This window comes from Camelus bactrianus, unplaced genomic scaffold, assembly GCF_048773025.1.
Source record: "Camelus bactrianus isolate YW-2024 breed Bactrian camel unplaced genomic scaffold, ASM4877302v1 HiC_scaffold_41, whole genome shotgun sequence".
NCBI lineage: Eukaryota > Metazoa > Chordata > Mammalia > Artiodactyla > Camelidae > Camelus > Camelus bactrianus.
The window spans coordinates 64142-80068 of NW_027413957.1; the positions used below are offsets into that span (position 1 = coordinate 64142).

General features: G+C 43.5%; 1 pseudogene; it reads left to right on the top strand.

The window, feature by feature from the left end:
* LOC141576844 (trafficking protein particle complex subunit 9 pseudogene) overlaps positions 1–15927 on the top strand; it is a 91436-nt pseudogene that overhangs the window by 17660 nt on the left and 57849 nt on the right.

A 15927-nucleotide genomic window follows, 5' to 3' on the forward strand; every position in this document is an offset into this window, starting at 1 on the left:
CAGTATTTTCATTCACATTGTAGTATTTTCATTCACAGACTGACTGTGGATAATCTGGAAACTTGGAAAGGAACCGAGATAGAATTACTGCAGGTACCTTCTACTTTAATATTCCGTGTGCAAACATAAACACGGATGAAGCATACATTTGAATTTGGTGGTGTAGGGAAGGGTTTCTGCACATTACAGGAGAAGGCAAGGCAGAATTCCTCTACTTTGTTGGCAGGGATATGGGTCCACCTGTCTTTTCTGTAGCAGTTTCTGAGAGCAGCTTATGGTAATTAACAAACATTGACAAACGGTGGCACACATTGCATTTAAGAGCTGGCCTGTGCAAACTTGTGTATTGGACAGGTGGATTGGAGAGAGATGTAGCCCAGGCCTGGGCTCAGATACAGGTTTAAATCGCCATTTCCTCACCAAAGGGCCTTGGACTAGAGCGTAACCTCCCTTAATCTGTTGGTGAATCTGTGAAATGTGCATTATAATATTCGTTTCTTCCTGGGTTTGTTGTAAGTTGTAAACAGTATTATAACACTCATGAAACACTTAACAAACAGGCACTTAGCAGTGTTCACTGTGTCTGTCCGCCCCGCTTAGCGTGTGTCACAGCCGTAAAGGTAGCATGTGCCTGTTGAGGATGCACTGGTAGCCCCGTGAATAGGTTGTGAATTTGGTGATTTCCTTTAATCCTTGAAACTCTATATGCCATGGGCAGTTATTTTCATGGACAGATGAGGAATCTCAGGGTAAAGAAGACTGTGTAATTTGCCCAAAGTCAGACCATAATTTTGGGTGCTGGGGCCTCGGTTCAGCATGGGCCCCTGGGCCTTCTGCCCTCTCCGTTCAGCCCCAGAGCCAGACGTGGGGTCGCCTGTCTCCCAGCCCAGAATATCCAGTAGGCAGCAACACAAACCTGGACCTGTGCTGCTTAAGCAAAACTCCGGAGGGGAGGCAGGTACTAAGGGGATAAATGTAAAAACAGACGACTGCAAAGTGTGATCAGCTCTGAGAAGGAAAGGAACACGCCTCACCACGCAGAGGTGGGAGCTTTCCCTTCGGGGCTGCTCTGGGGGCGTTCATCTCAGCTAAACAAACTCCGGTCCTGCACCAACGCAGGAAGGCAGGGCACGTGTGACCAGGTTGACTTGGCCTCGTTGATCATACTCATTCCCCATTCAGCGGCAGCTGTCATGGGCACTTACCTAGTAAACAGATGTCGGCCATAATCATCACGCACCTTGCTTAGTAGTTTTATTGGCCTCACATTTGAGATGAGGTAATTGAAACTGGGGAGTTTGTTGCATGCCCGTGATTACCTTGGAAATACCCCCACTGGTCTTTCAACCTAGACTGGTGTGGCTGTTATATCCCAGCCCTGTGAATGGCATCGTGTAGCTTCTACCAAGTGGCGCAAATGACTGACATTGATTTTTCTTAATTCATAGGAAATGGTATGTGACAATAAGAGAAAAAGGTAGTCAGAAATTGTTTGGAAAACTAGAACAAAATCCAATTCTTCCCCAGCTGGGGAAGCGTACCCAGTGTCACTCACCCCACTCACTGCCTGGCATCTCCTCCCTGCCGACTCCGTGTTCCGAAGCCACTCTGAGCCTTTGAAGAACATTTTGCCTCATGACACTGTTGACTAGGACCTGCGGCCTCTCTGTCCCTGGTTAACTCTCTCTTCAAAGCCATTTAAATTTTATGCAGGCTCCTCAGCTCAGATGTAAGAATAGCCTCTTTAAACTTCTTGATGCAGCTCCTTAGTGAAGATCTTTCGAAGGAAAACTAGCCAAAACCTGGGAGGTATGCACACAGTGACTGCAACCTCAGCACTTTGTGAAGTTCAGAATCAGAGGGGTGGGAGACTCAGGAAAGGCTTTTTAAGGTAGAAAGGGGAAAGTGAAAGGACGCAGGCTGTGTGAGACTGAAGCATCTCGGTCCCAGCTAGCAAGGCAGCTGCGTTCAGGATGGTATGTGAGGAGTACAGAGTTCTCACAAAGAAAGAAGTGGTGGGATGTGAGGGAGGACAGATAGATTCTTTACTAGGGAAGGAAAAAGTGCGCTGAAAACTTCCTGGTTGAATAAGAGGACTGTGACATGATGTGCTTGAATTTTGGAGAGAAGGGTTTTGTGGGGACAGGCCTAGGAGAACGCTGTCTGGTAGGGGGTCAGCACAACAGGGAACCACAGAGAACAGGGCCGACCTCAGGGCCCCTGCTGGGGGAGGGGCTGCCCACCATTTTGAGCTCTGGGGGCTGCTTCTGTCCCTTAGCTGGGGCCTCAGAACTCCCTTCATATCCCAGTCCTGTTGATACAAGAAAACAGATGTGGGGCATGAGAAGGGCTGTGTCCCAGACTTTGGTTGAGCCCCTGGAATGTGCCCCACCAGACGTGGGTCCTTGGCTTCATGCAGGAAAGATTTCAAGAGCAAGCCACTGTTGAGTAATGGTAGATTTATTCACGGAGACACATTGAAAGGCAAGAGAAAGGCCACGAGTTGTGGGGTTCGGGTGCTCAGATTAAAAGTAGGTACACACTCCACAGACAGAGTGTGGGCCTTCTCGGAAGAGGGAGAGAGAGTGGTGACCGCGAGGTGGCTCTGTGTTGCTCGTTTTCTTCGGCTTGGTTGTTTCATATGCTAATAAGTAGACTGAGCAGCCTAAGGGCAAGGGGCTGGGATTCCCAGGGAGTTGGCCATTTCCCACCCTGTGACCTTTTGTGGCTAGCCTTGGGATGGCCATGGTGCCTTGGGGCATGTTATTCACCATGTTACTATTACAATGGGTGTATAATGAAGCTCAAGCTCTGCTAGAAGTTATATCTCTTCATCTTGAGCCTCAAGGCCTATTGGGGATTGAATCCTTCACCATTTTGATGTTAATTGTTGTGGCCTTCCTTGAATGGCTGTGCTCTGCCCCCTTCCATCCTGTCTCACTGTGATGACACAGAGAGAGCAAAGGCCGGGCCCTACCCGTGCTCCTGCATTTAACAGGGGGAGGGGTGATGTGGGCTGAGGATGACTCTGAGTGGTGAGAAGGGTGTTTCAGATTTTCCCACGTGGGACATGGGGACCTGCCAGCAGCCACTGCAGATTTATCTCACGGGCATTATCGCTTGTGTCACTCATTTGTTTCTATTTTTCTTTTTTTTTTAAGTATTTAATCTAAATTTAATATCAGGTTTTTTTAGGAAACAAATTTATCTTTTTCTTTTCTTTGGGGCTCTTTAGGAGGTAGGTAATTAGGTGTATTTATCTGTTCGTGGAGGCCCTGGCACTTGAACCCAGGACCCCGTGCACGCTAAGAACACGCTCTACCACTGAGCTCTACCACCCGTCCCATCATCTTTTACTTTCTGCTTTAGCTGCCAAGAATCTTACAGCTGAATTTCTAGTCGGCCTTTAACACTTACCCTAACTTCATGGCATTCATTTTTATGACTTTACCTTCCCCTGGTTTCATTTAAGTATTCAATCTCCATTTTGTCTTCACTCTCACTTTTGTCTTTTTGTTGTTATGGTTGTTAAGCTGTGTTTAAAAAAATTGTTTAATTTCTCTTTTAGCAGGAGGCTGAAAGTAAATAAATATGTAAACAAACTTATCACACTTAAATATTTTATACTTTCTAAGCTGTTTAGTAGTTACTTAAAAACCGAATTGAATACTAAAGTGATAAAATTTTTAAATTATTTTTTAATTTTTTATAAAGGTATAGCTGATTTACAGTATGATACAAGTTTCAGGTGTACAATAGTTGCACAATTTTTATTTTTATGTTCCATTTATAGTTATTGTAAAACATTGGCTATATTCCCTGTGTTGTAAGATACATCCCTGTAGCGTGTTTATGTTAGATGGAGCAGTTTGTATAAGAAAGCTGGGTAACGCAGAGTCTGGGGAGTGGCTCTGTCTAACCCATGTTCATGGTCACCCTTCCTGTCAGAGCCCAGGCCCACACTCCTCTCTGCAGGGGAGCGAGTGGAGGCAGCCCTCATCAGCGCTGGCACCACCCTCTGAGTGGCAGTGACAACAGTGACTGTCTGTGGACATGCAAATTGTTGTTCCAGGAGCTTTACATGCATTTCTGCATTTAATAATTAAAGCCATCCTGTGAGGAATCATTTTATGTTTTTAATGAATAATACATTTTATTTTGATTTTGATAGACTTCAAACCTCCAGAAAATGTACTGGAATAGTACAACAAACGCTTAGAGACAGTTCACCTAAAAGGGCACTATTTGCCCTTTTGTGTCTGGCTTATTTTAGTATAAACTTTCAAGGTCCATCCATGTTGTAGCCTCAATCAGTAAATTATTCTTTGGATTTGATAATATCTTTTTTCTTTTTTTCGTTTTTTGTCTATTTAAAAATATTTTCATTGAATTCTAGTCAGTTTATAATGTTGCATCACTTTCTTGTGTACAGCACAACACTTCATTTATATAGGAACATACCTGTATTCATTTTCATATTCTTTTTCAACATAAGTTACAATAAGATACTAAATATATTCTCCTGTGCTATACAGTATAAACTTGCTGTTTACTCTATACATACTATCTGCAAATCTTGAACTCCCAATTTATTCCTTCCCACACCCTCTCCCCTCTGGTAACCATAGTTTGGTTTCTATGTCTCTGTGTCTGTTTCTGTTCTGAAGATAAGTTTATCTTTTTGTTTGTTTGTTTTTTCTTTTTTTGTTTGTTTTTTTTTTTTTTTTTTAGATTCCACATGTGAGCGATATCATATGGTATTTTTCTCTCTCATCCTGGGTTACTTCACTTAGAATGACATTCTCCAGGTCCATTCATGTTGCTACAAATGGCATTATTTTATTATTTTTTAATGGGTGAATAGTAGTCTATTGTACAAATATACTACAACCTCTTTATCCAATCATCTGTCAGTGGACATTTAGGTTGTTTCCATATCTTGCTATTGTAAATAGTGCTGCTGTGAACATTGGGGTGTAGGTGTCTTTTTGAATTAGGGTTCCTTCTGGATATGTGCCTAGGAGTGGGATTGCTGGGTCATATGGGAGGTCAATTTTTTGTCTTTTGAGGAACCTCTATACTGTTTTCCGCAATGGCTCCACCAAACTGCATTCCCACCACAGTGTAGGAGGGTTCCATTTTCTCCACAGCCTCTCCAGCATTTATTGTTTGTGAACTTCTGAATGATGGCTATTCGGAATGGCGAGATGTGATATTTGATTGCAGTTTTGATTTGCATTTCTCTGATAAATATATTGAGCATTTTTTCATGTGCCTATTGGCCATTTGTATGATTTCATTGGAGAAAAGTTTCTTTAGCACTTCTGCCCATTTTTGGATTGAATTGTTTATTTTTCTTTCTTATGAAGTGTAAAAGCTGTTTATATATTCTGGGAATTAACCCCTTGACAGTCTCATATATTGTAAATATTTTCTCCCATTCCATAGTTTGTCTTTTTGTTTTGCTTACTGTTTCCTTTGCTGTGAAAAACCTTGTAAGTTTAATTACATCCCACTTGTATATTTTTGCTTGTATTTCTATTGCTTGAGTAGACTGCTCTAGGAGAACATTGCTGAGATGTATGCCAGATGTTTTCCTTATGTTCTCTTCTAAGAGGTTTATAGTGTCTTGTCTACATGTTTAAGTCTTTAAGCCATTTTGAATTTATTTTTGTGTATGCTGTGAGGGAGTAGTCTAACTTCATTGATTTACATGCAGCTGTCCAGTTTTCCCTACACCATTTTCTGAAGAGGCAGTCTTTACTCCATTGTATGTTCTCACCTCCTTTCTCAAAGATTTAATGACCAAAAGTTTGTGGGACTATTCTTGGTAATTTTGTTTATCCGTTCATTGATGGATGGATATTGTTTGTAACCTTTGGCTACTCTGAATGATACTGCCATGAATATTGATGTGCAAGTTTTTGTGAGAATATGTTTTCATTCTGTTGGCTGTACAGTTGGCCCGCCATATCTGTAGTTTCCACTTCATGGATCCAGATGGCTGATTGTAAAGGGACTCGAACATCCTTGGATTATGGAATCCAGGATGGGGTGTTCCTGAAACCAACCCCCCGAGGATACTAAGGGATGACTCTACATGTAGGAGTGAAATTGCTGAGCCATATAACTCTAACCTTTTGAGGAAACAACAGACTTCTCCAAAGAAGTTGCACCATTGTCCCTTTCCACTGGCCGCATATGAGGTATCTCTGCCTCCTGAACAACACTTGTTATTGTGCATGTTTTGATTATAACCATCCTGGTGATTGTAAAATAAGATCTCATTTTCATTTTGATCTGGCTACTGATGCTGAGCTTCTTTTCATATGCTTATTGGCCATTTGTGTATTTTTTTAAATCCTTGGAAAATTTAAAAATTGGGTCGATTTTCTTTGTATTGTTCAGGTGTAAGCATTTGTTATATATCCTGAATACTAGTCTCTTATTAGATACATGCTTTGTAAAATTTTTCTCCTATTGTGCAGATTGTGCTTTCACTTTAGTTTTTTTAAACATTAAAACAATTTCTTTACAGGTGAGGTAATTAGATGTATTGATTTATTTTATTTTTCTTGCTAAGCATGCACTCCATCAGTTGAGATACCCCCTTCCCCTGTCATTTCACTTTCTTGATGATGTCCTCTGTAAAAAAAAAGGTTTTAATTTTGATGAAGTCCAGTTTATCTGCTTTTTTCTTCTATCACTTGTGCTCTTCGTATTGTATCTAGGAAACCAAAGCCTATCCTAGGAACACAAACATTTATACTGTGTCTTCTTTTAGAAAGTTTATAGGTTTAGTTTTTTCGTTTCTGTCTCTGATCCATTTTGAATTAAATTTTATTTGTTATATAAAATATGGGGGTCAAGATTCCAGATTCATTCTTTTGCCTGCAGATACCCAGCTTTCCCTGCACCATTTGTTGAATAGACTATTCTTTCCATGGAGTGTTGTTGGCACCCTTGTGGAAAACTGACTGTAAATGTAAGTTTTTTCCCCCTGGGATTTTATTGTGTCTCATAGATTTATTTTTCCAAACTTATGCCAGTACCATACTGACTTAGTACTTTAGCTTTTTAGTACCCTTTAAAGTGAGTCCTCCCACTTTGCTCTGCTTCTTCAAGATTGCTTTGGCTGTCCTGGGCCCCTTGCACTTCCATATGAATTTTGGGATCAGTTTTTCAATTTGTGCAAAGAAGTCAGCTGGAATTTTGATAGGGATTCCACTGAATTTGTAAATCACTTTGGGGAGTCTTAACATTTTTAACAATATTGTCTACCATTCCATCAACATGGGATATCTTCCATATATGTAGATCTTTTAAAATTTTTTTGGTGATACTTCAAATTATTCAATGTACAAATCTTGTAAATTTTTGTTATATGTATCTCTCATTTGATTTTTAATGCTGTTGTAAGTGGAAAGTCTGAGCTTCTTGAGGGTAGGACTATATATCAATTTGTTTATTTCTAGGATTTCTACGCAGCAACTACCCTAGGTTTATATTTGCTACATAAATCTATCCACAACTCTTCCCACCCCCATGTTATAAGAAACCAAGACCCAGGTTAAGCTACCTGAACACCTATGTGGAAGTGAGAAATGAGACCCTTGGGTGGGGCTTTGTGAAGATGATACTGAGAGCTTATTTAGGATGGCTTCATCTTAATTTCTTTTAAACAACACTTTCGGTGTAGTCAGATACATTAAGAACATGCCCTTTTGATTTGCAGAGGAGCTAAGACTATTATCAAATAATTTCTAGAGAGAGTGTTGTACTTGAAATCTAATTTGCATCAATCTTTGAAGATTTAGGTTTCAGGAGCTTTGACTAAAGAACACCTGTCTTTATTCATTAGTGACAATTAAATGCTCAAGCAACATGTAATAGTCTGAGAAACTGCCCCCGCCCTGTAGTGCTGGGTGGCTGCAGCTGTAAACGGAGTCAGCGCTTACATTTTCCAGTATGTTGTGCTGATGTGCTCAAAGCGGTTCGTCCAAAAGTGTGTCTGTAGTCTGTTGGACATAGCCATAAAACATTGAGTTAAGGTTGCTGGAATGCATTATATTCTTATTAATAGTAATCAAGCACATATAGAGTGCTTACTGTATGTTGGGAATTGTCCCTCAGCCTCACATGAATATTATTTCTCCTAAAACCTCACATATTTCCTTGTTATTCTCACTTTACAGATAAGGAGACTGAGAATTAAGTCTTCTCTCTTTTGGGGGGAGCTCATTATCAATGACGGGAAGTTGTAAGGAAAAAGATATTGATTCATCCTGAGAAAACATTTTCCTGAGAGTCAGCAGTGAAGAAGGTGGACACTGAAGAAGGTGATCATTGTTCGATTGAGACGAGCCCCGGGTTGTACGGAGTCAGCATCCCTGTCCTGGACACAGCCAGTGTAGAGCTGCGTGGTGGGTGAGGCGGCGAGGCCGCGCAGGGAACGCAGATGCCGGGCCGTTGGGCTGTGCTCAGTCCCGGTGGGGCTTTCTCCTAAGGGCAGTGGACAGTCATTGACAGATTTTAAGTAGGGGAGTGGGGTGCTCTCGTAGATCACTTTTGTCTTGTAGAATGCTTAGAAACATTTAGAAGGCTCAGCAGGAGGTGATGTGATGAGTCAGATTAGGGTGGCTGCCAGGTGTAGGAGTGTAGAATTTTCAAGTGGTTTTCAGTCCCAGTTTTGTGGCTCAGTATCCGTGTCACTTTGGATGATGCACTCAAGGAAGAGAAACAATTTATCTAATCAATAAAAGCAGTGATGTACCGACCTCCCAGGACTGCTGTGGAGATCCAGTGAGATAACGTGTGCACAGTGTGCAGCAAGGTACCCAGCACAGAGTCAGTGCTGAGTGAGTGCCACTGAGTATCTGGTAGGACAGGTGTGGGTGGTGGGACTCAGTGACTGAGGAAATCTGGGCCCTGAAGGAGGGGTCCAGTCACATCTGTGAGTGATGGGCCTGAGCTTGGAGAGGCAGAGAGACCTTCCCCCCCGACCAGGGGCCCTGGGCAGGACGGCTTTGGGAGGAGCACCGTGAAGTCAGCTCTTTGCAGGTGGAGTTGGAGTTGCCCTTGAGACATCTAAGTGCAGTGTCATGAGCTCAAAGAGGAGGTCTGGGCCCAGGCTGTGAATTTTCCTATAATCTTAATCCCTGAGGACGCTGAGGTATTGATCACTGAACGTGAAGACATACTTTACAGGACAAGTGAATAGTAGTATCATCTCTGTCATCAAAACTCACGTCTCTTTATTCTTCACCCACTTTGCTAATTGGGTACTTACAGAGCTCACTTCACCGAACTCCCCTGGGCTCAGGCTCCACAGTAAAGAGCTGGTGAGCCTCCCTCCTTTCCAGAAGATGACACATTTTGCTGGTAGCCTTCTGTACCTCGCCAGACTTAGAATTTTAGTTTGTTGATTTAATTCTATTTTCTATTAGCCATCTCCTGACAAGAGAGACGTTTTACCTCATGGTCATATTTCAATTAGCTGTTACTGAGAATTGCTGATCTGATCCATAGAGTAAGTATTATATTAACCTTGTAGAGTATTTATCATTTTTCTGTCTTTGCCCTTTAATTTTGTATGCCCTTTCTTTATCCTATTTGGGGCCTTAATTTATTTTAATTAAAAGATGTCTGTTTGCAGTTAAGAAAACAAAAGAAAAAATACACATGATAGCTAAACTTAGAAAATATCTAGTGTGTTTTCTGTCTCGGCAATGGAGGGTTGTAGAAACTTGTGAAAACCTTCATTACACAAGTTTCTTAAAATGCGGATTAAGAAATAAAACCTTCCTTCCTCATCTTTCAAGCTGCACAGCTAATTGTCAAGAAAGTGAGGGGAAATCCTCAGAAGCCAAGACAAACCAGAAAGCAGGGATTCTGGGTGATACATGAGCCTTAGAAGCCCTGGGGTGCCTGTTGGCTCCTGTACTGAGTTTCAGTTGCCTTGACAGTAGGGCAGGAGGTGAGCCCGAAGCCTCTCACACTGGGAGTTGGATGACTGATCATATGTAAGGCCAAGCCCATTCCGAGAAGCATGGTTTACTAAAGGGTGAACTAGGAAAAAAAAATTCTTCAAGGCAAGACAGTAAGGAAAGTCAATTTTGTTGGAAGAGGGGAAAAATAACAAATCCAAAGTAAGGATATAGTTTAAACCTCTTCTGGCATGAGAGTGACCACAAACTCCTCTCAGAGAAGCACAGCTACTCCTGGAATGAGAAGGTGTATTTTGAATGAATCAGTGAGCAGCCATTCCGAAAAAGGCCCCCAGAGTCTTGTGGATCAAGATACTGGACGGCAAACACCTCTCTTCCAAGGTCTCATTCAAATAACCGGAAATGTTTTAAAGGAAAGAAGCCATAATCATAGTTCTATTTATTAACATTACTATATGCTAGGAATTCAGAGGTGACTATGGAGTTGACTCCTCATTTATGGACCTTACTTTCTCTTTGGGGAGAAAAACTGACATAGTTGGGGAGCTTGGTAGAGGGAGGTGTTAGTCTGTTGCAATTAGCCAGGAGAGGAGATTAAGAAAGCAGTGAAGGGTGGGTGAACTTTTTAGCTGAGGACAGACAGTCTAGTTCAGTTGGCTTTTAATTGCAGGCTCAATGAGCTGTCACTGGGGGGAATAGATCTTACGGAGGATGGACTTAGCTCAGGCCTCTTTAGAATGGACAAGTGAAACTGGAGAAAGACAGTCAAATCTGTGCAGACATTAAAGTTCACTTGAACATGCTCCATCCCTGAGCCAAAGATAGGACAAATATGCAGCACTTCTTAAGGACAGAGGAGTGGTTTCTAAGGTTCTCCAAGAATGAATCCCAGGGAACCGGGATGGCCAGTTGTCAAACTGTGACTTTGCTCTTTGGACGGTGTACCCACCAAGGGTATTGGACTTTTATAGGTTTCCATTTCTCTTTAATACATGTCAGGTGATGAGGATGTGGGCACAAGTATTTGACACCTTGTCGAGGCGACTTTGGTTACCTGCCTAGAAGCACGGGCACAGCTATGGCTGCGTCATACATCTTGCCGCCCATCCCGTTCCCCGGCTCAGTGATCACGGCAGAGTGGTCCCCTGTTGACCTGTCCGTCTCCTCTGTGACATCATAACCCATGAAAAGACCGGAGCGTATTAACGTGGTTTTCTTAAAATCAAAGGAACAGATCAAATATAGAGTCAGATTTGTTCTTTCCTACTTCAGTAGTGCCATGGAGAAGGCAGTTTGGGCAGCTTTTTGTAGGACCCTGGAGGCTTTCTCTCTCAGCCTCTGGGCACCTTTATTGAAAACCCTTCATAGCTGTCTGGCGTGCTGTAAAACCACTCCGCCTGTTTTGCCCTGAATATGTGTTCAGTTTATAACTCATCTCTACTCCTTGGAAAACAATTCAATAAAAACTCAGTTGGTTTTCCACCAGCCATGGGCAGGTGTGGGGGATATCTTGTTATTATTTCATAAAATAAAAATAAAAAAAATAATAATAGTAATAATAATAATAAATAATAATAATAAAAGAAGTCTTAAAACAGCACTGGGCACATTGGAGAGAGTCAATAAATGCTTCCTGGCTTAAGTCAAAAGTGATGACTCAGTGATTCCATGGCTGCTGTATTTGCTGAGCTAATTACTCCTTTGCTCCATTACACTTTTTTTTAACTGAAAAAGAAATACATGCAAATGGTTAAAAAAGATTCAAACAGAGCACAAAACTACACAAGTGAAAGAAGTTTACCCTCATCCTCTGTTCTTCCAGCCCTCCCTGGAGATGCCACTGTTTACTATCCTTTGGATGCTTTTCCAGATATGGTATGCACATTCCCAACTATGTATGTAAATTCCTTTAAAGTTTTAGTTATTTTTAACTTAAAGGGATTTAAATCCTCAAGTGGCTTCTGCCCGGGTAATAGAACAGAACAAATCTGACTGCATATTAGATCTTTTCATTTGACTTTAACCCTATGCTCTGTCTCCTAGGCTTCATCTTGCTTGTAAAACAATGTTGCTTAGAGCCTGAAATATACAGGAGAGCCTATTCTGAAGGCTCTGACCTTTAATGATATTTAACACTTTTTCATTCATAAAAAGATAACAAATTACAGAATAGAAAATAACGTTTGTTTTGTTGGAGGTTTACAGAGATTTGACCCAGGCAGATAGCTGCAAGAACGAAGGATTCTAACAACAAGGAATTCCTACACCAGGAAGATTGCAACAACCAAGCACGTAGGAAAGGAGCCTGAATTCTGACTTGGGGAGATGGTTTTCCAGGACATTAGTTTGCCACCTAGGTCTACAGAGACTTGCTATTCCTTGCCCCAACACCTGGTCTCCCAACTTATTGGCCTGTCCTGCACTGAGGAGAATGAATTTGGACTCGGTAACACTCCTATCTACCTAGCAAGCTGGGCACTGGAACTGAGTGTTATGGAAACAACAGGCCAGCCAAGAAACAAGCACCACTGGGAGGGTTGGAGTACTCAGATTTATTATGCCTGCGGACTCAGAGGGGCTTCTGCTCCGAAGTTCTGAGCACCTCCAAGACATGCACATGAGGTTTTAAAGGGTTAATTGCAAGTAAGGGGTATTAGCCAATAAGGCTCAAACAACAAAAAGCAAGGAATCAGTACACTGGAGCTTATCAACTTGTAATAGATCACGTTACTGACACCTGTTGAGGTTGGATTTACGAGTTAGCTTGTTAGCCCAGTAAACTGACACTAAACTTCAGATTTACGAGTTAGCCCATCAGAATTTAGATCAGTAAACCGACACTTATCACACTTAGATTTGTGACTTAGCTTGTTAGCCCAGCTGGGCTTTTCCTTTACATGAGGATAGCTCTCCCACACCCAGGGAACTACTGTGAGCCCTTGATGGTTCCACTAGGGTGGGGTGTGGTTTACCCAGGAGGGATGGGGACTGTGCACCAAAACTCAGGCATTCTGCTCTGTCTGGGGCTCTGATCTTGTACCACCCCGCTCCCCGCCAGCCCAACACCTGGGAGAGTGGGACTAAGGCAGAGACCATGCCTGCCTGTTTCCCAGCGTGTAAAAGGGGAATAGGTACTCTTCCCAAGGTAGTTCTGAGCGACAACACCTGCGGGTGCTTGGTTCCCAGAGCAACAGAAAACCCAGCTCTGCGTGGGGGCAACGGGTGTGATACCCATAGGGGTTCTGCAGAAGCATCGGAAGGAGGGCTGGATCAGAGAAGTAAAACATGAGCTGCGGGCCTTGAAGGGTAACAGAATGGTACAGAGGCAGGACTGCCGCCTCCTTCGGGGTGCCCCCAGAGGTAAAGCTTTTTCTCTCCATCTCCGCTACGACCCTCCCCTCTCCAGATCCATCCCTTTTCTCTGCTCTTCCTGTCCATCTGTCTCCCTCCACTTTTCCCCTCCTCTCCTCCCCCTCCCATCTTCTCCCTCCCTCGCTGCCCCACCTTCTCTCGCAGAACCCAGAGTGGATCGCTGGCCCTCCTGCGCATGGGCAGTCGGTGCCAGCTGGACCGCGGGTTGGAAGCTCCAGCTCCGAGCCGGGGATCGGCCCCAAAGGCTTCTCAGCTCTGTCGACCGGTAGGCCTTTAGCTCCTGCCCGGGGCCGGGGCCTCTGGCTGTGGAAGTGCAAGGTGGGGGGCTCCCGGGAAAGGGGTCAGGCGGCTTCGGGAGGGCGGTCGGCATGTCACAGCCCCCCAGGGTGCCAGTCAGCCTGTGTTCAGCTGAATTGCTCTGGCCAGACCCCTCTGCCCGCGCCACCTACCCCGGCGCCCCGGCCACACCTGTCCATGGCCAGGTGTGCACCTGCAGCCTCTCACCCAGCCTGGCTCCCCTCAGTCCGTGGCTGGCGTCCCCTTCCCCTCTCCCGCCCGCGAGTCCTCTCCTCCCGGGTGGCTCTCCTCGGCCGCCGGCCCGTCCCCGCCCCTGGGCGGGCTGTGTCCCGGGCGGGCGGGGTCTGCGGACTCGAACGGGGGCAGGCGGCTGGGGCTGGGGCTGGCCTCCAAGCGGAACTGCAGCCCGCGTTTCCACCAACATCCCCCCCCCCGCTTTCCCTGCACCGTGACCCCGGGGCTGCCCTGCTCTTCCTTTCCTGCTCCCTGAGGACAAGCTCAGCGGCGTGGGCGCTGCTCCCTGGGCTGAGAGCCTCCGGCTGTAAAGCCCAGCTTCCGGTGGAGTCGGGAAGGTGGATCCTCAGTGCTGAGCGAGCTTCTGTCTCCTCCCTCAGTGTTTCTGCCCCAGGTAAGTACCTTGAGCACTTTCAGGTGTTATGATGGCGGTGCTTGTTGATGTCATGTGTTTTTATAGTGCCAGGGATTACAGTGTTGAAAGCAGGGCTTGGTTCAGTTAAAAATGAGCTGAAGGCATGAGGCTGTGACAAGCTCCTTCCTTCCCTCCCACTCCCAGTGTGAAATGTGTAACCGTCGATTTTAAAAAGATAGTTACAGTCCCTAACTAGCCCAGCCCAGCTAGGGTGCGTTAACAGGAACAGCACCACCAGAGGCGTTGGAGACCCAGGGACATTGCAGTCCTAAAGAGCTCCTGGCACAGTTTGGTTTGTTTTGGTTTTTTGTTTTTCTTAAATCGTGGGGCAGACTAGTAGTATAGAGGGAAAAATAATTGTCAAGAAATATTTTTTCATATAACAGATTTATTGTGATATTTTTCACACACCATGAAGTCCATCCATTTAAATGGTACAATTCAGCAACTTTTAGCATATTCACAGTTGTGCAACAATTATTATTCCAGAACGTTTTCATTACATCAGAAAGACCAGTGGAAATGAGTGACATACCCACCCCTCCTGAGTGGTGTTTCTAAAGAAGTTTCATGCCTATTCCTGACCATAAATTAACTTGTTACATTCCATGAAAAGTCTGGTAGGAATTCTAATCAGAATTGCAATGAATCTGTGTATCAAAACAGGAAGAATTAATGTCTATATGGCATAAATTTCTTCTACCCATGAATATATCTGGGACTTTATCTTTTCATCTCTCCAGAGCCTGGCCCATGGGAAGTCCTCACTAATTGTTGGGCTTGTGAATGATGAGATTCTATACATCGTTAGTTGCTACTGTAGCCTTTCACAGAAGAGAAAAGTAACCTCAGTGAAGCCAAGTGACTCTCTGATGGTCAGAAAGAATGACAGCCAGTGCTGGAGTGATCCAGTGGACTTGGTGCTTGCAACCAGGATTCTCCAGCACATACAGTTAAGAGGATTACAGTATTCTTTTTTTTTTTTCTTAATGGCGTTGCTTTTATTTTTACTTATTTTTTTAATTTATTTTTTATTGAAGTGTAGTCAATTTACAATGATAGTTTCAGGTGTAGAGCAGAGATCCAGTTATAAACATATGCATATGTTTATACATATGTTTTAGATTGTTTTTAGTACAACTCATTACAAGAAATTGAATATAGTTCCCTGTGCTATATAGTAGGTCCTTGTCATTTATTTTATATTTATTAATGTGTATCTGTTAATCTCCCCTTTCCTGCCTGCTAAGCACAGTTTGCTTTCTATGTCCATGAGTCCATTTCTAGCAGCACCGTTTTTCCTAGTAATATATGCTCTTTGGCTGCTTTCAGTTTCAGTAATTCCATGTTATCTGTGAGCACTTTTCTTCTGGTGGCCTTTATGTGGTTTGCACACGTGGTAATAGAGATCTGTATTTGGGAGAACTCCAGGCCTAGTGTAGTCTCTGGTACAGAGTGCCCACTGACTTGATGCTTGAACTGGGAAAAAAAACATAGTAAATGTTGGAATTTCCACTATGGTTGAGACTTCCAGGTTTCTGTAACCTGTTTACCCCACCTTATTATTGGCTGCCCCCATACTGGGTAATTTGGTGGAATTTCATGGTATGGTGGTGTAGAGACAGGGCCTTGTAAGCTTCTTCTCTTTCCGTTTTCTAACAC